Source organism: Carcharodon carcharias, chromosome 2, assembly GCF_017639515.1.
Source record: "Carcharodon carcharias isolate sCarCar2 chromosome 2, sCarCar2.pri, whole genome shotgun sequence".
In the NCBI taxonomy this organism is placed as follows: Eukaryota; Metazoa; Chordata; class Chondrichthyes; order Lamniformes; family Lamnidae; genus Carcharodon; species Carcharodon carcharias.
In genome coordinates this window covers 205,115,666-205,140,457 of record NC_054468.1, presented here as the reverse complement: position 1 = coordinate 205,140,457, position 24,792 = coordinate 205,115,666, and the positions used below count along the sequence as shown (strand labels likewise).

General features: G+C 40.4%; 1 long non-coding RNA gene across 1 annotated transcript; it reads left to right on the top strand.

Annotated features, from left to right (window-relative positions):
* The first annotated feature begins 17,685 nt into the window (after positions 1-17,685).
* On the top strand, positions 17,686-24,447 carry LOC121289853. Its single transcript, XR_005945661.1, has 2 exons — positions 17,686-17,804; positions 24,248-24,447. It is a non-coding gene; the product is annotated as an uncharacterized LOC121289853 (long non-coding RNA).
* The last annotated feature ends 345 nt before the right edge of the window (positions 24,448-24,792 follow it).

Sequence of the window (24,792 nt, the reverse complement as noted above, 5' to 3'; positions counted from 1 at the left end):
AGAGGGAAAAACATACTTGACCTCATCCTCACCAACCTACCTGTCGCAGATGCATCTGTCCGTGACATTATCGGTAGGATTGACACAGTTCTTGCAGAGATGAAGTCCCAGCTTCACATTGAGGATACCCTGCATTGTGTTGATCCCCTAGCTTGATGGGGGATATGCCAGGCCATGAGATTACAGATTGTGTTTGAATACAATTCTGCTGCTGCTGACGGCCCACAGCACCTCATGGATGCCCAGACTCGAGTTACTAGATCTGTTCAAAATCTATCCCACTTAGCACAGTGGTAGTGCCACACAACACAATGCAGGGTATCCTCACCCCACCCCCCCACCTTAAACCAGCTTATATTTCACCCCTCTCCTAATATTACTCAGTTCTGTTGAAGGGTCATGAGGACTCAAAACGTCAACTTTTTTCTTCTCTGCCGATGCAGCCAGACCTGCTGAGTTTTTCCAGGTAATTCTGAACATGTTGTCAAAGCTATTTGCAAGTCTACATTCACTGGTCAATATAGATGTTGCCATTCTTATAATTCCACTTCCTTTCTAATCAGCAATCTTGTAGATAAGGCCTTAACCATTTATTCACCTTGCAAGCTTGATGCAGAAATAGAGAACATCAAACCTATTCTGTGGGACAATGGATATCTTGAGCAGGTCATTATTCACTCTGTTTCAAACAATCTCGCAAATGGACCAAGGCCACCACTTTTGGATCTGAAAAGTGCCCGGTCTACATCAAATTACCCTGGAAAGGCAGAGTATCTTAAAAATTTGAACAAAAGATTAAGCAACCTATTTCACACTGTGCAGTGGTTACGCAAATGGGATTCTCCACAAATATGTTGCTGTCAGTCCAAAAACACATTCTGCCTATCACACAACTGAGCAACATCGGGTATGAATTTCAGTGGCGGTGTGATGCCAGGTATGTAGACCATACATCCCAGCAACTGGCTGATCAAACAGCATGTTCGATGTTCGTTCGGTTGTTTGTAAAAAGGCAGAGTACAGACCGTGCTCAACCAGCCCGCAATTGCAAAACCCAAAACAAAACGTCTACTGTTAGATGTGATTTTAAAATTGGGCAATATTTGACGAACAATCCTGAGTGTGCTAATAACTACACTAACAGCCAATTTAAGATTATCAGTTGAACTTGTAACATGGCTTGGCTAGAAGCGACATACATTGATATGCAGAGACTCACTATCTGCAAACAAAAGGAATATGCTCAAACCTTGTGCCTTTTTTGAATTACCCAGGAACTTGGGGAGCCTATAGTTCCTTATTGCTTTCTCCATGGCAACACCTTGGCCAATCAGTGTTAACTTGCCAACCAGCCAGTGCCCTCTTCTTTTGTAACATAAATTGTTGTGATTATTTAAAATTTGGCATCCTTGTGTTTGTACTAATGAGTGCAAGACAAAGAGCTTTGACGTCGTCTCTCTTTTCAGCAATATTCAGGTTCTATACTACCAAGTGAAAGCAAGCACTATTAACTTTACACTAAATCCCACTTTCCAACTCTAACAGGATGTTCTCAGTTTGAGCTGACCGTGAAAGGTTCATTTCTGGCTAACCAAAAATTTGATGTTTAAAAAGTGCTGCTATATCATGTGGTTGCCAAAAGTTCAAAATACTCGCTTCTCACACAAAACGGTGGAGCTTTCTTCAAATGTATTTCACAGATCTCACCGTGTATTGCAGACTGATAGATTGTTCAGTGCCCTTACTGTTGTGCAGTAGTGATTGATGGACTGCAGCAGTTCAAGGAGGCAGCTCTCCACCTCCTCAAGGGCAATGAGGGATGGGCAGCAGATACTGGCCTAGCCAGCGAAGAACATACCCCATGAATGAATGAAAAAACAACTCTAGATACCTGTGATTATACATGCGTACACATGAACACAGTTCCTAAATCATATTAGAGTAACAAGTGTCAAACAGAATTCTTGAGTGTAGTATATTTCGGCATAAAATGGGAGAATATTTTGAATAAAACAGGTACTTGCTCCCTCACTCCAGACTTCCTTTCACCTTTAAATACCGATTATCTTTTCCCTTTCCTATAATATTGGTTCCAGCACCGTCAATAATTGTGTTCGATGACCCTCAGAGATAGATGAAGTAGCAGATCTACTGAGGATTAGTGTAACCCTCATGAGCATTAAGAGTTCTACTCTTATTTCCTGATCAAAGATCTTTATTTCCTTTTATTGTTATTTTCTACCATATTTAAATTGGTTGGCAAGCATTTGAAAGGTGTAGATTATATACACATGTATTTGAAGGTTAAATTAAGTGATTATTTGGAGTAAATTAAAAAAAAATACGTTTTATCCCTGAAACTGAACTTCTACCTCCCACATCTGATAATAGGAGTGTGTTGGGGGTCGGGGGGGGGGGGGGGGGGGGAATAATAACACTTTGATTTCGAGTATTTAAGTGTAATTTTAGTGCTGCGAGTTCCTAAATCGGCTTCTTTTATTCCACTGATCGCCATATCAGCAACAATATCTGCAATAAGCGAGATATATCGTCGCCAGGGTTTAGCGTTGAAATGAAATTCAACAAATGCGCTCAAATGCGGAGGGTTCGGCCTACGGACAAAGGACAGATTGACCTCCCGGCTTATGTTATATTACATTTCTTCCTCATCCCCATTCTACCCACTGATGGAGAAGGGGGGGGGGGGGGGGGGGGTGGGGGAGAATGAATGTCCGCCAGAGAGGGTGAAGCGCTGCCGTGTGGCCGAGCCCAGGGCCCGGAGGCCTTGTGTGTGGGGAGGGGGGAGTGCAGTTCTCCCCGGGGCCCTAAGCCCTAGGCCCCAGGCCCCAGGCCCTCCACCCCAGTCCAGGCCTTGGTCTCGGCCTCGGCCTCCGCTGCGGTTGCTATCCACGAGATGACGCTGTGCACCACTTGAAGGCGGCTCCACGGTTTCCGCCGTAAACAGGATCCTTATCCCTGCACATGGGGAATTTCTTCGGGGGTCTCTCGCCGTCTGTTTGTACCCCCCCCACAACCAAGTTGAGAATTTATAAAGCACCCTTGTTGAGCTGCATGAATAAAGACCTCATAACAGTTCTTGTGTATTACACGGCGTAAGGCTGCAACTGCAGGCGACTATTGTCGAACAACTTCGTTTACCCCGCCCCCGCAGAGAGGGCAAAATGCAGAGAGGCTATTGCATTTCATTACATTTCCTCTCAACTTTAAACTTATACATTTAAACTGTAACATGGTATATTCACATAATTTCCCAGAGTACAAAATGACTAAACCAACATCAACAGTTCCTGAAATTTAACAGGTTGCTTGTTTCTACTGTAATCACAATATATGACTGAAATTACCAGAGTAATTTACATGTATTTTTTTCCTTAACACCAGTATGTCTTGAACAAAAATGTCATAATTTGACAAGGGTTAATGAAAGGAACTTATTTCTTTTTTTCTGCATACTTTCAATTGACCTAGCTGGCTTCTTTCTCTTCTATTTCCCTCCGCTTGACTCCAACCTCTCAACCTCTCTGACTGAATGTTAACTTTGACAATCAGCTCTGCTGAGTGTTTGGGACTGTGACATTGATTGATTTGTCTCAATCAAAAACCCTGACTTACTTTGCTCTACCAGTGGATTCTGTAATACATTTTCTTTGTGACTCACTTTCTGACTTTCATTTTGGGATTTTTGAAATATTTGATCTGTAGGAGCTTTATCATACTCTCCCTTTGTCAGACTGCCTCTTTCAGACAAATGTTCTCCATGACACTGACAGTATTGTCTCCAATCTTCCACTAGCAATGTGAATGCACCTAATCTCTTTACAACAATTCTAATTACATAATTCTCCTATAACATCAGTGGTTTTTCACCATGACCTTCTGACCAGCACTGGATTCATAAGTTTTATGCCTGGTATATCATGACTCATCTTCACTTTGTCTTGCTTTTCTCTTTCTTTGCTATTGACATCAGGCTTAGGCAAACTAAACATTGAGATAAAAACATTGTCCTAGGAGTGTGTCTAAACACGAACTCATAAGGTGAGCAATCAGTTATCGACTGGTGTTATTCTGTAAGAGAACAGAAAATTGTCCAGCCTTTGTTGAAGACAAACATGGAAATTACTGCTTAGCCTGTCACCTTGCAAGTACTTCTGTAAAGCCCACGTCACAATCTGTATATTTCTTTCTGCAGCGCTATTTGATGCTGGGTGATATGGTAGTATTTAACTGTATTTGTCTCCATTCTTACTCAAATATTTAAAACTCTTCTAACGTAAACTGTGGATCATCATCTAACACCTCTGGCAATCCATAAATTGCAAACCAACTTCTCAAAACCTCAATTTTGCATTTGGGGTATTGGGCATAAACTCAATATTTATCCACTTCCTATAGGTATCGACCCAAACAAAGTACTCTTTCCCTTCCACTTTAAAGAAATTAACATATACTCGTTCCCACGGTTTTCTTGTATTTGACCATGGAATGAAAGGAACCTTGGTTGGATCCTTTCTCATTCTGAAATATACTTCACAACTTTTCACCAACTCTTCAATATCTCTATCTACCTTTGGATAGCAAAAATAGCTTCCTGCTACCTTTTTCATGCAGATTATCCATGTGTGCTCTTGATGAAGGTCCTCTAACAATCTCTTTCTAAACCTTGGCAAAATAATGACTCTTACACCACATAAGAGACAGCCTTGATTAATGTCAGTTTCTTTCTATGTGTGAAATGCTCCTGCAATTTCTTATCATTCACACTCTTTAGACCAGCCTTTGAAGTCGGATTATTATCTGAATGGCTATAAATTGAGAGAGGGGAATGTGCAACAAGACCTGGGTGTCCTCGTACACCAGTCGCTGAAGATAAGCATGCAGGTGCAGCTGGCGGTAAAGAAGGCAACTGTTGGCCTTCATAGCGAGAGGATCTGAGTACAGGAGCAGGGATGTCTTGCTGCAATTATACCACACTTGGAATATTATGCGCAGTTTTGGTCACCTTATCTGAGGAAGGATGTTCTTGCTATAGAGGGAGTGCAGCGAAGGTTTACCAAACTGATTTCTGGGATGGCAGGACTGACATATGAGGAGAGATTGAGTTGGTTATGATTAAATTCACTGGAGTTCAGAAGAATGAAGGGGAATCTCATAGAAACCTATAAAATTCTAACAGGACTAGACAGGGTAGATGCAGGAAGCATGTTCCCGATGGTGGGGGAGTCCAGGACCAGGGGTCACGGTCTGAGGATACTGGGTAGACCACTTAGGACTGAGATGAGGAGAAATATTTTCACCCAGAGAGTGGTGAGCCTGTGGAATTCCCTACCACAGAAAGTAGTTGAGGCTAAAACATTGTATGTTTTCAAGAAGGAGTTAGATATAGCTCTTAGGTGAAAGGGATCAAAGGATATGGGGAGAAAGCAGGAGCAGGCTATTGAGTTGGATGATCAGCCATAATCATAATGAATGGTGGAGCAGGCTTGAAGGGCCGAATGGCCTACTCCTGTTTCTATTTTCTATGTTTCTATGACATAATTGAGCACTTTACTGAGCACCACTTCCTTGCAAATTTTGTCACTAATTTCTCTGCTAGACACTGGCATGTCATTTGTGTAATTAAAGTAATTCACAAGTAACTCGGTGTCTAAGAATGAATCAATCTGCAGGAGAAATCTCGAAAGAACATCTCATTTGCATGATCTGCTGACTTAGGATATTTATGATTGTACAAATGGCTAATTTTATCATTTGGTCATCCTTACTCAAAGACCACTTTGTGCTTTCTTGGCACTTCCTCAATGTCATACATGCTCTTAAGGATCCCTACTGTAAATAACTGCCCATTTTAATAATATCTTTTTAGCCAATTTCTTCCTATCAAGTAGAGTTTGTTCCCTCCTAATATTACCAGTGGCAAAGAATAGGATGCATCATCGTACAGGTACCAGACACTAATCCGGCATTCCAAAATCCATAAGGACCCGACAACCATTCAAAGCTGGTGCCCTGGGTAGCAATTTGAATAAAACACTTTTATTATTATTTTTTCCATATTTTATTTTATGTATTATAAGTACAAGCTAGGCCTAGGACCCAAAATCCATAAAATCCCCAAATCCGGCACACGTCTGGTCGCAAGGTCTGGTATCTGTATTACATTCTAGCACTACATTCACCTAACACCGGAATACTGTTAATAGAATAGCTAGTCAGTTTCATGCCAGTTTTGCGTATGGGAATGTGACTTAGAGATTTCTTGTACTCTCCTGAGATAACAGACACTGCTGCAGCTGTATCAACAATGAATGTGAGTTGTGAATCTCTGACTTTCTTGAGCTCATTTACTCTCATCTCCATGCGCTGTTTTTCTTGCTGTCTGACTGAGTGCAGCTCTTGATCTTCCTGCTTGGTAACAATAACTTCTGTTTCCATATATATCAGATGTGCATTCGATGACTTCAATGTTCCTGAACTAACTTTAGATCTATCATGATCTCAACCTGGTGTATAGCTGTGGTCTGGAGCATTACTGTTTTCTCTACTCCTGCATGCTGTCTGGATATGACCAACCGTCCCACAGACATAGCACTTTGACTGGAAATGGAGACATATAAGTGGTTGGTGGCTACCATAGCAACAGTCGCATCTAAATTTCTCATTCTGAGACTGTGAACTGAGGCTGCTGTGGCCTTGATATTGCTGAAATTCAGTGGACCTCCCTTGCCAGCTCAGGAAAAGAACTCTTTGCCATCAGCAACTGTCTCTTTCTACCATTTCCATGACTGTGGCGTCATCACATTCCTCCTTCCATGTCAGATTATTAGCTTTGCCCAAAAGCATGGCCTGAATTTTATTGGTCTTTAGGCCTCCTATGAACTGTCTCGAAGGTTGATTTCTAAGTTCGAGCCACACCCACAGTGGTGAGAGAATTTCTTTAATTCGATAATGTAATTTGCAACAGTCTCACTTGGCAATTGTTTCCTTTAATGGAATGCAACTCTCAGTGCAATCGCATTCTTAGTCATGCCAGAATGTATGTCCAGAGTTTCATTCATTTCAGCATACTCCATAGCACCGTGGTCTCGCGGGCATGATTGGTTTGACACTACCTCAAAAGCATCTGGTCCCAACATGATGAGGAAAACATTTACTTTAATCTTATCTCCTATTTTATTCATTTTCAGACAAATGTGTAACCTTCATTCATAATTACACTAGTCCTCTTTGTTAAGATTGAATTTTCCCATTGTTCCCAAACATTTAAAAGTGCAGCTGCCTTCATTCAGATGCAATTTTGGTCACCCAGGTTTCTGAAATACGATTTGTGGGCTTTAGACATTCAAGGAAAAATTCTAAACCTTCCAGAGTTCTTTGGAGATGTCAGGTATCCCTTTGGAGAGGCCTGGTACTATTAATAGTAGACATGAATGTGCATAAAAAGGTGGATAATGTCTATGGAACTTTCAAGCTATAAAGTAATTTAAATCCCCTGCTCTTAATTTTTTTGAAAAATAAACCAGCCTGCTGTTTGATAAAAAGGTGCTTGCAATTTCACCAGCTGTTTGTCTCTCATAAGCCTGAGGTTATATCACTGTAGGATTGGTGCTGCTTGATTGTTTCCACAGCCTATCATTATCACAGTGGGGGGCCTGTAAATTCACAGTTTCATTGACAGCTCCAAGTGGTTATAAAGAGATTAATTGTCTTTGATGTGGGGCTATGAATACAATTTTTTAATGTGTGATTAAGTACTTCGAAGGGATTTAAATGTACTGAATGGGCTTTTATCAATAAAAGTATTTTTTAAATATAATTAAGTTTGCAATAGATATTTGATTTTATTTCATCTCAGCATAGATGCTGAGGTCTGCCCACAGTGGATATTGGGTTAGTTGGCATGGATGGGAGAAGGGAAAAGAGTGGTGAGTGGGGGCATGGGTTAGCATGAGTTGACACTAAGTTAACATAGGGACTATAAAGTGCCATAGAGGGTGGTTGGAGGAGCATAAATTAGCATAGGAGTAGGTAGAGGGGCATTGGTTGGCATGGAGGGTGTATGAGGGGTGTGTAAAGGGGCTTAGGTCAGATGGAGGGAAAGAGGGACCATGGGGCTGGATAGAGGGGCATGAGTTGGCATTGGTCATGGATGGGGAGTGTTGGGGGCGGTAAGGGCTAGAGGGCTGATTTTTGTTTTACTCTTTTTACACAACCAGTCCTTTTAAACAGCCCATCTTGGCACCAGACAGCACACCCCCCCCATCACCCACACCACCCTTCCCCACCACTACCACCACCACCACCACCACCACCACCAACAAACCACCCCCCACCCCCCACAACTTCCCCCAGAACGAAAATCCAGCAGTTTCTTCCAAGTCGGTTTGCAGAGTCGGGAATTTCGCTCACAAGTCAGGTACCCAGAGTCGGGAGCAAACATTCGGCCCTCAATGTTCGAATAGCCCACCATGTGAAAAAGAATCAACCAAGTTTTTGCTGAGTTGCAGAGTTGCCAATCAGTAGAGGTGATCTTTCATTATTTATCTTCTCAAAACCTTTCATAGTTAAATTAACTCACTTTTAGATTGAGTCAAGTTTATGAGAGCAATCTAGTGAAAAGATGTCCATCTGCTAAGACTTCCTTTGGAATTATAATCTGTCATTCATGGTTTTATTCTATCAAGTCTTTGTTGGAACCTTTCTACGTCTCTCATATTCTTCTGTAGTGAGGTGCCTAGAACTGAACATAATACTCTAACTGCCCAACAGAAATACGAGTCACCAAAGTTTCAATTCTTTAATTCACATTTTAGCATATTCCCTGACATACTACTTGTGATGTGTCATCTCCAAATTCCAACTTGGTCCCTTTACATTTGTCTCTGGCTCCTTCTCCACATTTAAGCACCTCATGCGTGTCCATGTCTCAAACATCACCTTCAAGACACTTCTTCTAACATCTACTGCCTAATAGTTGAACCACCCATCAAAAAGGCAAACAAAAAATAAGAATAAAAAAAACTTTTTAAATGAATTTAATTTTGACAAACCAGCTGAGTATCAAGGTTAAGAGTTTTGAATACTGAAAAATTAATCAATTTTTCATTTCAGGCATGCAGTGTCGATGTCGGACATTCCTAGCCTGATACAGAGAACAAAGTTTCCTCTGCTTTGCTCAAACACTGAAATGCACATCTGCACAATTTTTTCCAAATTCTACATGAGCATTTTTCTGAATGAGAACATAGGACATAAACCAGGAATATGCCACATGGACCCATTTAATTGAGATGACCATTTTTGTCAAACGAAGGCAAATTAGTGCTGTGAATCCATGTTCCTTTGCTTAAGACTAACCAAAGTAATTACACATGGAGGATCTATAACTAACGAACAGGTAACTTTCATCCTAAATAGCCTGGAATGAAAAGTCAGTATGTTTATCCACTGTATGTACGAACATACAAACTAGGAGCAAGAGTTGAGCAATCAGCTCTTCAAGCCTGCCCGCTGTTCAATAAGATCATGGCTGATCTGACTGTAACCACCCGTCTATACCTGATCACCTTTCACCCCCTTGTTGTCAAGTTTGTAGCAGGGACTGAAAACAATGGCTTCAGTCTTCCCAATATTTTGTTGGAAGAAATTTCTGCTCTTCCAGGACAGAATGCCAGACAGGCAATCTGACCATTTAGAGAGACTGGAGGGGCCAAGAGGTGGTGGTGAGGTAGAGCTGGGTGTCATCAGCGTATATGTGAAAACCAATGCTGTGTTTCAGATGATGCCATCAAGGGGCAGCATGTAAATGAGAAATAGGAGGGGGCCAAGGATAGATCCTTGGGAGATGCCAAAGGAAACATTACGGAAACAGGAAAAGAAACCATTGCAGGTTATTCTCTAGCTCTGACTGAATATATAAGAATGGAACCAGGTGAATGCAGATCCACCCAACCACACAATGAGTGGAGAGGTGTTTGAGGAGGATGGTGTGGTCAACCATGTCAAAGGCTGTAGGCAAGTTAAGAAGGACAAGGATGGATAGGTTACCTTTGTCACTGTCATTAAGGATGTAATTTGTGCTTCCTAGAACTTCTTAGTACGCTGGAAGAAAACCTGATGGAGAGGGAATCAATAAAATGGTGAAATAGCTTTCGAACTGCATGCCATAATTGTTAAGGTGTTTCCATGCACAATGAAGCTTTGATATTAATTCTACTGTTATGCTTATTCCTGATGACACAATGGGAGTGCATATTGCAGACTGCTACTTGCCATTTTCTATCCATTAAACTCTGTCTGGGCTAGATTTAACCTCAGATCCTAGAAACGAAAAGACTGTGTTGTAACCTGCTCCACCGTTCAATCCTCTCTTCATCAATGGTTTTAAAGGGTCACCATCTTCATGCGAAGTATTTAAAAACATTATTTCCATCTAATTATATAATCAGGGAAACTGAATTGGGACACACTATTTTATTAGTTGTATGTCATGTCATCCTTTCTGCAATGTCAAATGTTTGGTAAATTCTTCTAATGAACACCCCCGAAGTGTTTTCATGTAAATAATCAATTCTAAAATTAGTTAAGACAAAACAATAAGTTCTGTCGAATAAAACAGATTGGTTTTAATCCATTGTGTTTGGCAGGAATGGGGGGCTGTGGAGGTGCAGTTAAAATCAATTGATTCAATTTACTATCCCATTCCCACTGTAATCCATCCTCCCAGCTGCCATTCTAAGTGCTAGATTCACCTAATGGTTGAGCCATCCATCAAAAAGCAGACTGGTGCCTCATGAATGCATGTAAATCACAGTCCCATTATGTAATTAGGATCATAATACAATTTTAGCTGGGCAGGACAGAAGCCCGGTGATCAACCAGCTGACTAAAATTTTGTGGAAATTGGCTTTAGGCACTGGCTGACTGATGGGAAGCAATATTTAAAGGGGAACTCAGCTGTGAGCACCAAAATCATAGGATGTGTGTTTAGTGGATTTCCAATGGATTTTTGAGCTTGGAGTTTGTTTTTGACTTTGTTTTTATTGCTGTGTATGGGGGAAGAGGAGGAAGAACTGTCAGATCCTGAACAATTAGCTTGACGACAGCAAGCAGGCCTGTTAGAAACAAGCAAGTGAGGGGAAAATTGCTTGTGGAAGGCCTTCCCAGTTGCTGCTATGGCTAATGATATCCTGCCCAAACAGTGCCACACCCGAGCAGCTCAGGTATAATCAATGCTGCAGTACCCCTGATCAATGATGCATTTATGACACAAAGACTCAGGTGCATAGATAGGTCTGGGGGCTCTCTACAGTATTATCCACATGAGGCCTATTGCACCATTGTCATGTGCTGTATTTTGCAATATCTGTCAATGTATAGCGGATTGGAAAAGGAAGAGCAACAGGAGTCACTTAATGAGGGAAATGCAGAAGAAGGACAGCCTGATAAAACATGAATCAGTTGATATAACAGTACTCTGATGACCTGCTCATTCTCCTTCCCTGACAAGTGACACAAAGCCCCTGTGTATCAGCAGTCCTTGTTACCCCTTTCACCCATCCCCAAAGCTGTATTAAAAAATGTTGAAGCCATTCCTCCAACTTTTATATGAATGACATACTGACATTTCAGACTTAGGAATAATGAAAATGCAGTGGGAAATGTGATGAAGGTGATTAATGCTAAAAACAACAGTTGCTTTGAATTAATCTCTTATTCAAATGTCAAGCCATAATTCAATTATTAAAAGAAGGTTTACTAATTGAAACAGTGGCTTCAGCAAAGCTGGTAGCAGACTCCAGCTGCTTATGTGGAGACTCAAGGTGCTTGTGACCAGTGCTTTCTGAGTACTGCAGCAAATGAGGGCCCAGTTGCAGGGTGAAGCACTCCAGCGGCTGCCACAGCAATCTAGCCAAGCTAGCTTTCTGGCACCATGGCAGGTATTGCTTGAAGGATATGGAGGAAGCAGATGGGCTGACATCTTGAGAGAGGATGGTACATACTGCTCCCATTGTGCCCCTGCCACTCCCATGGAGCTCCAGCTTATTGGACCCTTTCATCAATGGGAGAGCAGACTGCAGGAGATGCATACAGCTTTGAAACCCCTATCTGGTCCACCAGCTTCTTCAAGGTGGAGCCCCAAGCCTTCAAGCAGTCAGTTCAGCTTTCACTGAAGTTGCAAATGATGATAACATAGACTGCGGCTATGAGGGATCGGCTGCTTTATCCCTGAAGGAGGCCACGTGCTCCAGGGTAGACTACAGAGTGGTGATACCATATGTTGATACCACACAAGTTGGAAGTAAACTCTTCCATTCTTTCAGCTATCTGCTAAAAGTTCTTGACAGGCCTTATATCTTGTATAGCTGCCTGTGTGTAAGAATCCTGGGAAATCCTTACTTCATGTTTTCTTGCTAATTAATGAACACTAACTTAAATACCACTTGTTTAATTTCATTGTTATACATATACTGAATTACACTATTTTCCTGTTTGTAATACAGTATGGGTAAAAGTAGCTGAGAGTTGACATGATGGGAAAATGTGCTATGGGCTTTAATTGACCAAATGTTTTATTGGCCCAAAAGGTTTAAAGGGAACCAAATGGTCAAAAAGTAAACTGTTGCAGAAATCCAGTAATGCGTGAAAACAGACAGCCTGCTGCGTGAGAACTAAAAAGTAAACACCTTAGCAGAATCTCAGAGGCCCAGATGTGGGTAGAGCAGACAGAAAATAGCTGGGTGCCCAGACCATCATGCTTTTCTTGCTTTAGTCAGGCATGACATTTGAATGTTTGAGCTGATAGGAGTCCAAGCGTGGGAAATTGGAGATCTTGAGAGTCTGAGCTGGCTTGGGTGGGGCAGATGGCAAGTCTTGTAATTGGGCTGTTGAAATAATAATGAGATACTGATTGGGTTAAACTGCTCTCCTTAGGGCTTTGCTGTGTAAAGAAAGTGTAAGAAGGGATTCCCTGAGCAGAGAATAGAGGTATTCAGCCAGAGGAAGTTTGGAACCATCCCACAGCTGGACCCTCACAGAAGGACGAACTGGTGGAGGGACCACAAGTGTATTTATTGCATTGAGTGGCATGATGGTGCTGGGGGCACAGCAATTTGGCATTCTCATATGGAGATCAAACTTCTACTCACAGGGTGATGATAATGCTGTTGCACTTAGATACTACTCAGACATTAGCATGTGTCAAATGTTAGTTATACTGAATAAAATATAACCACTGTGACCAATAAAGTTATCACTTTGAATCATTTCAGAACTTGAGAATGAAGGGATTAAAGTTAACAGTTACCCCAAATTCCAACATGTGTGAGACCAATATTTCCCTTTGAATAGCTGGGATCCTGAAATCTCCATCTGTCTTCCTCAGCAAATCTGGAAGAGAATCTTTTGTCAAGTGATTCCTCTTCTGTATAGTCCCTACCACTACTAACTGCTGCTGCTCACGTCTGTTGGGTGCAGACATCACAGAATAATTCACAGTCTAACCTAGGCAAGGTGCCACTATCTGTGCAGATGCTTGCAAGGGATGCAGAACATGATGTTACTTTCCTAGAATGATTGTCCTCCTCCTGGATGTCTTATTCTGCAGTCTCTTGCTGCTGAGAAGGACCTAGAGAAAAGGGAGGGCATTAACAGGCTTTTCAGTGCAGCTTGATGTTGTCAGACTGGTTGTGCATTTTTACAAGGTACGTGAAGAGGTACACGTAACAGTCAGAGACATGTTCAGTTAAGACCCTACCTTAAAATCATCAATTTGGACAATTCTCAAGGGATCTTGAGAATGTGGGGAGCTGAGTGTTCTTCCCTGATCTTACTCCTCTCCCATGTGCTGTGAGTCATTCTCTCCTGCAGATAAAAAACAAAGTATCGTTAGTGAAAAGGGGAATGCACAAGTTTGCGACTTTTGCTTGTGCGAATTCTGAGAGGGAGGGGAAACAAGATGCAATCAAAGTGGGTAGGGTTGAATGAAAAGCAAGTGGCTTGCATCATTAGAAAAGTTCTTTGTTCTGCAATAGCTTCCATGTGAGAATAAAATGCAGTTAGTAGCTGCTGTGAAGGCAACGTGCCAGAGGTGAATGTATGTTTGGACTGAAAATGAGATAGTACAGTGTGCCCAAATGCTGAGTCATGAAGGACGCCGATGCAGTGGAGGAAAATGTAAACAGTGCAAGGGAGCAGGGAAGGACAGTACGAGGCATTATTAATAGAGAAATTAAGTGTTGCAGTCCTCTTGCGGCTCTTGTCAGATCAATTGAAACATTTCCTGCATTGGATCTAGGTCCTGGTGCTAATGCTGTAGATGATTATCTCAACCCCCTTTCTCCAGGACCACTGAACATCCATTTTGTGTTTATTCCTTTCATTGATGGGAGAGAGAATTTCAGTCCTCAACCTCGCCTCTTCCAGCAGAAACTTCAGCAAGGCTTTAGAGGATTTGGGGGACTTGTTTCCAACTCAACTCATAATTTGCTGCTCAAAAAGACAGCAAAGTCAGTAAAGCAAATAGAATCTCCCTTTCAGAGGTGCATTCTTGCTTTAAATTGGCTTGTAGAGCCAGATGGAAATTACAGACAAAGAGCAGTATTTAATGGAGGCAATGGGGGTCTTGACCACCAGCTGGAGAGCCAGTATCGTCTCTTTTAGGAAAGGCCCGCCACTTAATACCAGCAGTGGTGGGATGAGGCCCTAATGCCCACTTAAGGGCATTAATTGGCAGTGGGGCAGGTAGGCTTTCCACAGGCCTTCCCATCACGGACTTAATCGGGATTGAGGGGCGAAGGCAGTGGGGGTCTTCATAAGGTATGAAGGCAGAATTGGAAAAAGTGAACTGGGAAACTAAGTTAAAAGGTGAGATGGAGATGCTGTGACAGACTTTCAAGGACATGTTTAATAACTCTCAGCAAAGATTTATCCCAGTGAGAAAGAAAGACTCTTTGAGATGAATGCATCATCCGTGGATAAATAAGGACATTTTGGATAACATCAAATTGAAAGAAACATTGTACAAACACTGCAGGTCAGAAGATTGTACAGATTTTAAGAACCCGCAAAGAATGACTAAAAAAAATAGAGAGAGCAATTAGAGTATGAGAGAAAACTCTCTAGAAACATAAAAACAGATAGTAAGAGTTTCTACAAGTATTTAAAAAGGAAAAGAGTAACCAAAGCAAGTATTGGTTCTTTAGATAATGAGTCTGGAGAATTTGTTTTGGAAAGCAAGGAAATGGCAGAAGCATTGAGTAAGTATTTTGTACAGGAGACTTAGAAAACTTCCCAAAGATACTTGAAAATCATGAGATGAGAAAAAGGGAGGAACTTGAAACAATCTCCCTCAGCAGAGAAAAGGTACTGGGGAAACTATCAGTCCTAAAGGCTGACAAGTCCCATTGACCTGATGGCCTGTATCCTAAGTGTCATAAAAGAAGTGGCTGCAGAGATAGTAGAAGCATTGGTTTTAAGCTTCCAAAATTCCTTAGATTCTGGAAGGATTCCAGTGGATTAGAAAAGGGCAAATGCAACACCCTTATTCAAGAAAGGAGCGAGACAGAAAGCAGGAAACTATAGGCCAGTTAGCCTAACACCTGTCATCAGGAAATTGCTAGGAGTTTACCAAGAAGGATTAGCAGGACACTTAGATAATTATAATGGGATCAGGCAGAGTCAACATGGTTTTTGAAAGGAAAATCATGTTTAACTAATTTATTAGAGTACTTTGAGGAAGTAACAATCACGGTGGATAAAGGAGAACCTGTAGATGTGCTGTACTTGGAAGCCCAAAAGGCACTTATGCCATAAAGGTTATTACACAAAATAAGAGCTCATGGTGTAGGGGGTAACATATATCATGGATAAAGGACTGGTTAGCTAACAGGAAGCAGGGATTAGACATAAATGGGTCTTTTTTGGGTTGGCAGTCTGTAACTAATGGAGTATAGGTGCTACAGGGATTAGTGCTGGGGCAACTCTTTACAATCTATAGCAATGACTTGGATGAAGGGACCGAATGTATGGTAGCCAAATTTGCCAATGACACCAAGGTATGTAGGAGAGTAAGTTGTCAAGAGGAGGCAAGTCTACAAAGGGATATAGACAGGTTAAGTGAGTGAATAAAACATTGGCAGATGGAGTATAATGTGCAAAAATGTAAACTTGTCCGCTTTGGCAGGAAGAACAGAAAAGCAGTATACTATTTAAATGGAGAGAGATTGCAGATCTTGGTGGTAGAGTGGGATCTAGGCATCCTGGTACATGGGTCACAAAAAGTTAGTATGCAGATACAGCAAGTAATTAGGAAATTAGACGGCATGTTGTCATTTATCAAAAAAGGGATGAAATATAAGATAAGGGAAATTTTACTGCAGCTTTGTTCTGTTTTGGTCTCCTTATTTAAAAAGCCATATAATTGCTTTAGAAGCAGTTCAGAGAAGGTTCACTTGACTCACTCCTGGGATTAATGAAGAAAGATTGAACAGGTTGGGCCTTTACCTATTGGAGTTTAGAAGAATGAGAGCTGATCTTATTGAAATATATTATTAAAATATATAATATATTTTTAAAGTATATAATATATTTTTAAAATATATAATATATCTTATTAAAATGATCCTGAGGGGACTTGATAGGGTGGACACCGGGAAGATGTGTTCATCTTGTGGGGGAGACCACAACTAGGGGACATAGTTTAAAAATAAGAGGTCTCCCTTTTAAGAAGATGTGAGAATTTTTTTCTGAGTCATTAGTCTGTGGAATTCTTTTTAGAAAACAGTGGAGGCTGGGTCATTGAATTTATTCAAGGCTGAGTTAGATAGATTTTTGATAGCCAAGAGGGCAGACAGGAAAGTGGAATTGAGACCACAATTAGATCAGCCAAGGTCTGAGCGAATGGCAGAGCAGACTAGAAGGGCTGAGTGGCCTACTTCTGCTCCTAAGCCCTATGTTCCCCCTGTAGTTAAACTGGTCAACATAAGATTGACATTACAGGCACGAATTTAGTTAGTGAGAAACCAGGCTACTGACCGTTGACTTTGAATGACCTTTATTCTAAATGCAGTGGAGAAAAGTAGTTGCATTTCATGTAGGATAGTAAGAAGGAGTTAGAAGGGTATAATACAGCTGGCAGGGTCAGATGACATCATAAAAAGTGAGAATGAAGCTAAAGCAATTTATAAACATCATCTGTCTGTAACTGTGCCAGCGCTCATGCTATCACCAGCTAGATGTTGTTTTGTATACTGTATTTCAAATTTTGACTTTTTGGTTTTAATTTCTAAGCTTGTGCTCACTCAATTTAATGGTAACAAGAACAAGATCTCATAATAAGTAGTGGTGCCATAACACAAACAAATAGATGTTATAGGCATTGTCACAGAGCAGTAATATGATACAGCATCGCATGACTGGTGCTGGGCTCTTAGGAGGTTTTTTTTAAAGTACATTATTACTGGGTTACGCAACTTCTCTGGTATGCATCTCCTTGCTCACTGCTGCTCTGAGATAAGTGTAAACATTTGTCAGTTTGACTTATTTGGTGTGTTCTTAATCCAGGATTTCAAAAACATTGTGTCCACATGTTTTCAGGTCAAGTAAATAGCTAAAGTTTCTAAATATAACCTTTATCAAGAGCATGTTGAAATGATCATTGCAAGTGTCTAGTTGGTGCAATGGGTTTTGCACTGTCCTTTTGCCTTTGGGATCTGGGATTGAATTCAAACCATACAAATGGGATTAAAGTGGAATGAAACTGGGCGGTCTCAGTCCATTTCTTAGTGAGTACACAGTTTTTTTTTAAATCTACCCAAATTTGCCAGCAATTGGGACTAAGCTGATGGCATTTCCTAGAGAAGCCATCAAGGTTAACTGGTGTGGATGATAGAAATAACAAATTTGTTCCATGATCACCACTTTTTTATTGCTTGAATTAAAACGCATGAATTGGAAAGGAATAGAAGGAATTTAGCTCTGCATCTATTCTGTGCCATCTAACCTTGCCATTGTATTTGTCTTTATTATTGGAATGCCATAAGGGTTTTGGCCAGGCTGTATTTTCTCAAGGTAAGCTGGACAGTAAATGTCCGGTTTCTTGATTAATTAATTAGTCTTTTTTTTAAATCTAATATGTGGTACTTTTCTTACATTGAATTTATGGTAACAAAATTAAATCAGTTTGAATTGTTTGTTTCAAAACAACCAGGGCCTTCAACTCACCTTCCAGTCCTCTTAGTTAATAGCACTGTATCTAAATCTGCAGCAAAAATTGTGAAACCTTAGAAGATTTGGAACACAAAATGCCCAACCAATGCAGTAAGTAATCAGTAAAACTAATAGAATGTCGAACTGTATAGCCAAAAGAGTAAAATACAAGTTAGAGGAAGTCATGATCAAACTATACAGTGCTCTGGTCAGATGGATCCTTGAGTATTGTGTTCTGGTCACCAAGATACAAGAGATACCCTAAGGTTGATCTCTGGGTTTCAGCTGTGAGGGAAAACTGGAGAAACTGAGACAAGAGCAATGAGCCACAAGTTCAAACTAGAAAGAGGCAAATCAGGAAATTCTTCACACATATAGTGATCATCATGTTCAACTGCCAAACAAAGGCAAAAAACTCGAGAAACGTTTAAGAATCATTGAATGTACAAAAAGGACTTTATGAAGGATAAACAGAGAGGCTGAATGGTTTCCCTCATCCATAATGATTTTGTGACCTATATAAATGCTGTAAAGTAGGCTGGAGCCAGGAAATTGTGCAGCAAAACAGAACAAGGGAGAGCTATTGCAGAGAAATAAAGGCATCTCTTGTTTGATAGATAATTCTAATTGAAGAGCTAGACCAGTGGGCTAAATGGCCTCTAAATTCTGTGATTCCATGACAGCTGAAATTGCCTTCATACAAATGATTTTCCTAAACCAAACTTTAAACCCATCCGTAGCATTAGACCTTGCAATCCAACTATAATGTAGGAGACACACGCAGTTTTCAAGTAGTGAACATAGACCAGCTAGAGAAACAAATTCAGAAGTTATAAAGTGCAGAAAATTGCACCAAATTTTCTCCTCTGAATTGAACAGAGTATTTGGACAAAGCCAAAGGAGAGACTACGTATGTTGTCTAATTTGCTGCAGAGAGAATTTGTTTTGGGAAAAATTATTTCCTGTTCATCATTTATTCAGAGTCTTGCCACTGACCTGCTCCGCTGTTGGAAAGCTGAGAAGTAATAAAAGCAACCAACTGGAGAATGAATCTTTACCTGAAAGTTTTTTGGTAAAGTGGAAATAAGGGCAACAGAGAAAGTATTTCAATGTCAACAACAACTTGCATTTGTATAGCACCTACAATGCAGAAAAACATTCCAAAGTGCTTCACAGAGATGCAATCTGACAAAAAAATGGATGCTGAGCCAGCGAAGGGAGATACATCAGGAGAGTTAAACTTTGGTGAAAGATATGAATTTTAATGAGTGTCTTAAAGAAGGAAAGGTAGGTGCAAATATAGAAACCCATAAATTCAGCTGTGCAGCACTCATTTTTTTGGGTGCTAACATGCAATATGTTAGCCTGCAATATGCCAGCCAAGATGAGTGCACAAATTTTCAGCTGGAAGTGCATCACCTGTCATAATGGAAAAGAAAAAAGAGCCTTTGAGCAATGCCCATGCTTGAAACAGGTGTAGGCCCTCTGCATTTACAAATAAGAGGCCAACCACCTGTAAGATCAGTTAACATTGAGGCAGCTGGCACAAGCCTGTTACTAACAGGCTTGATTTTGAAATATTCTTACCTAAATGTGGAGTCAAGGAGCAGGGATACTCCTCCTAGATTCACATTTAAAGAATGTGGACAATTGCCACTCCCCAGGCCCAATCTCCCTCCCCAGTGTCTATTTCTCCCTCCACCATCTCAGCCTTCACTTACCTAAAGACTGGGTCACAACCGGGATGGGAGAAGTGCGCAAATTATCAAGTCCCACTACTCTGCAGGCCGTACCATTAATTTAAATGTTTAATTTTCTCACCGAGATGGCCAGTTGTGTACCTATACTTCTAGTACCCAGAAGAAAAGAGACTCTGACCAGGCTTCTTTCAAAAACTTAGAATGATTCACTATTTTAAATCAAAACTTAACAAGTTACAAGTTCCAGTTAACAGCCAACTGTAATCGGGAGGCATAACTATCTATCTGTTCCTAAAGAATTTCCCTAGTGCATACACAGACACACACACGGACAAACAGATAGAGTCTCTCTACAGGGATGGGTTTTGGAGGATGGGCATTATAAAGTAAAGGATGAAGTCCGTAGGGTCTCTACACAGTCGACCTGGACTTCTCCCATGTGAAGATGGGACACTGGTCCCAGTGGTTACCTGGAAGTTCTCACCACTGGTCTCAGCTTTGCAGATCCAAATGCAGACTAGCCACATTCAGATGAGGGTACTCTAGCTGCAGGTTGATAGCCACACACAATTTTAGGCAAGTTAGAGAGGGAGCCAGTCAAGGTAGCCTTCCTTTCTCAGCTTGTTCTCCAACACGACTGCCTTCAAAATGATCAGGTTCACAACTAAAGTTTTTTTCTTCTCTCTCATTTGATTGCCTTTTTGTCTCCCAGCTTTATTAATTAAAATGATTTGCAGTTCAACACAAGCAAACAGCTCCTTCCAAAGTACCACATAGGTCACGTGATTTCTTGAAAGAGGCCTGCTTGTTTGCAGTTCCAAGGTGAACTTATAACATTTTTAAAAAAATACCAGGTTAGCATCCACATGTCCAGATCATGCCAAATCCTTCTAATTTGTAAAAGAAAACTCCAATCTTGAGGGATATGATTCTAATAACTGCTACACCACTACCAGTGGCCCAGTCTTTGTTGACTCTTTGTTAGCTGACACTTTGTGGCATACTTGGTTGATGGAAATTAGTCTCCTTGCCCAATATCAGGGGCACCATGGGCCTAATCTTCAGTGGCAGGGATTGCATCTGCCACATGTTCAGAATTTCTACCTGAGAGAAAGATTTCCAGAGCTTGGTCCTAGATAGCTTAAAGTACAGCCAACAATGGTGGGACAAAAGGAATAGCAGGGAACATACAAAAAGTTAGTCAGCGCATTAGTAGCACACAATTCACATGAAAGCAGAAGTGTTATTTTTGTGACTATTTTAACCCTTTGAATCTGAAGCCACTGCAATTCCTAAATACACTATTAATTAATATTGCTTGAAGTTGTTCCTGTTGGCAAGAGGATTAAATTATAATGACTGTACAAATCATTTTTAATGGCAAACCAAAGCTACATTTGGCTATGCTAATTTTTAAGATAACACCAATATGAAAGAAAACAAACAAGTCTGATTAATGCAAGACTATAGTGAGTCTTACTCCTTGTGACCATGGTTCCTCTGCTATCAGTAGAGGTTGATCATGCAGTCTGTGCACCCATTATCAATCTGTGTAGTGTACCTAAGATCCGCCTACCTTCAGTGACAACAATGATTCAATAAAAGCCTTTCAATTTTATTTATTTATTTATTTTCCTTGGTTTTTTGGGATGAGGCATTGCGAGATGGAAAAAAATGTCCACTCAATGTCAGTACCAAGAGGTCGGATATAGTTTAGATGTAAAATAAATATCCCTCCACTTCGCTCCACTCAACAATCAACTTTAACCTAAAGTTCTTAAACGTACCCTCCTGCATCAGTATGATTTTCCAATTAACACACCAATTATTATTGTGACTGCTATTTGGATTACCAATTTGTACCAAGATGGATGGTTTTATACTGTGTTTAGTCTGGGTTTAAACTGGGTTTTTAAACTGTTTTTTAAACTGGGTTTAGTTTGTCCAAATTAGTTTTGTGTAGAACTATTATAGCTACTAGAAAAAGGACACTTTCATCCAATCAAGCTTGACTGCATTTAAAGTCAAGGTCCCAGATGCAAAAGGACATTGATCCAGAAATTGCTGGAAAAATGATGGTGACTTCATGGTGCTTGCAATTATTAGCATGTTTAAAAAAGCCTAGCAAGTGATGATAAGAGAAAAATAAAAGCAAAATACTGCAGATGCTGGAAATCTGAAACAAAAATAAAAATAGCTGGAAAAACTCAGCAGGTCTGACAGCATCAGTTCTGATGAAGAGTCATACGGACTCGAAACGTTAACTGTACTCCTCTCCGCAGATGCTGTCAGACCTGCTGAGTTTTCCCATGAAAAATAAGAGATTTGCCATCAATTCTGATTCGCCACAAATTGCTGGTGCAGACTCAATGGGCCAAAGGGCCTCTTCTGCACTGTGTGATTCTGTGATTTGCACTCCACTGTTAGTCTTGCCAAAACTGAAAAATGACCATCCTGCCATGAACCTCCCCGCTTTTGTGTCATGCAATTGTTAGATTTGTGCCTTTAATACAAACAAATATCTTGCCACAGCCATTCTGGGCTAGCAATCTATGTCAGAGGTATTCTGTTAATGACATGATTTATGGTCCTGACGTGCCACTGAATCTTGGAGGCCCAGAAACAGAACAATGAAACTGTGAAGTATATTGTCCACAGAGGCTTTTAAATTTAATCTTTTTCTTATTTTTCCTTTTTGTATCCTTGTTTTCCTTCCTCTCTCTTAAGCCACTCCCTTTCCCTCTCTTTATTTCTGTTTCTGTATCTAATTTGACTCTACCCTCTTTCTTCTCTGTCATTTAGTCTGTTTCTTTCTCTATCCTTAAATTTCATTGCTTAAGGTGATAAAGTATTGGACCCAACAATTATATGATCCCAAATGCCCCGTTGATGTTGTCATGCCATTATCAATTTGTATTTCCAATGCAAAAATAATATGACCCAATTCATGCCACTTACCACAAGATGCACCGCTTCAATACCCAGAATTTGCCCATTTATTTTTATTTGCCCATACATATAAATAATTTAACAGTTAGAACTTCCTGGGCTTTCCCCCTCCGCAAACACACTTTAGGTATTAGTACACTTATTAACTTTATTGACAATTATTGTTGTGCAATAAAGTCATCACTAGTCTGCTTTTTAAGTTAACTGAGCATAAAAGAGACATGTAAAATATGTCCCACAACACTCAAGAAGCTTGACACCATAAGGACAAAGCAGCCCGCTTGATTGGCATCACATCCACAAACATTCGCTCCCTCCACCACTGATGCACAGTAGCAGCAGTGTGTACCATCGACAAGATTCACTGCAGGAATTCACCAAGGCTCCTTCAACAGCACCTTCCAAACCCACGACCACTACCATCTAGAAAGACAAGGGCAGCAGATAGATGGGTAAACCACCTGGAAATATATTGCCGTTCCTTCACTGTCACTGGGTCAAAGTCCTGGAACTCCCTTTATAACAGCACCATGGGTGTACCTATACCACATAGACCGCAGCAGTTCAAGGAAGCAGCTCACCATCACCTTCTCAAGGGCAACTAGGGATGGGCAATAAATGCTGGCCCAGCCAGTGAAGCCCACACCCCATGAATGAATAATACAAAAAAATAAAAAATAGAAGATTGTTCATGTTGTTGTGTTCATTGTTTGTTTTACAAGAAAACAAATTTTCAAATGAAAAATTCAAGCATTAAAGTAATTCTGTGTTCACATATTTTATGCAAAGTGATAGGAAAGTTTACAAATCAGCACATTCTTTCCGATTTTGCTCCCTTTAACTTGATCTACATCAGATAGGTCTTTCTAAATTTGACTGAAATCTATACTCAATGTCAGCAGTCATGACGAGGAAATGGCTTTTATTTATTTCATTGGGACTTTATTGGACACAGCCTAATGACCCTTTGTCGGTGCAAAGCTACTCCCAATGTTAATTTATCATCACTGATTTAACAATATCCAAGCAGGCATCAAAATATTAACAATGTTTAGACTTATAGTGGGAAAAAATGATAATGGTTTCAATTTGCGAGCTCAGTTGAATACTGTTCAACTGCTCAGCTGTTCATACCTGAAAGTTACAAATTTATTTGTCAAACTGTGTGCCTTAACATTTAACAAAAAAATCAAAGAGTGTCTCATTACCTCAGGTGAACTAATGTCTCCCATTTAGATACTTCAACAAACTGTTGACAATGCTATAATTAGGTAGGAGCAATTCTGCATTGCAACCTGTTGAGTGATCTTTGTTAGCAAGTCAAATAGGACAGATTGCACATATTAACAGATCTTAATGTTCTGTTTTAGGATTTATCCACCAATGAGACAACAGCACTAGAAACAATCATTTCCGAATGTCCGGAACCACTAAATTCAAACCAGCAAGTCAGAAATGTAATCGCAAACAGGGCCATGCTTCCTAATCTTGAGTTGAAAATAGGAAGCTGAAAATCATTGCATTATCTCTGAATTATATTAGATGTCCATTGTTTCATATAAAGGTGAGTCCCCTTTGAAAATCAAACATTTCAATGTTCAGGCAGTCATGACGTTAGCTATTTTTAACAGGAGTTTGACTGGTGACTATTCAGTAATCCATCTGCTTTTGATATCGGGCAGAGTTGTAGTCACGAGGTATGAACTGGGTTTGACATACAATATTCACATTGTCCTTCAAAGTGTCAATGATTTGATTTTAAATTCTAATTATTTGTGAATTTCAGCTGAGTCTTGTCTGTACTTTTGGTACAAATACAACAGGACCAATTTTAATGCTGCCCCCTCAGCAGGAAAAGGGAGAACAGGTGGTTAAAATAGAGGTCTTCTCCCTCCATTCTTGACATGCCCATGCC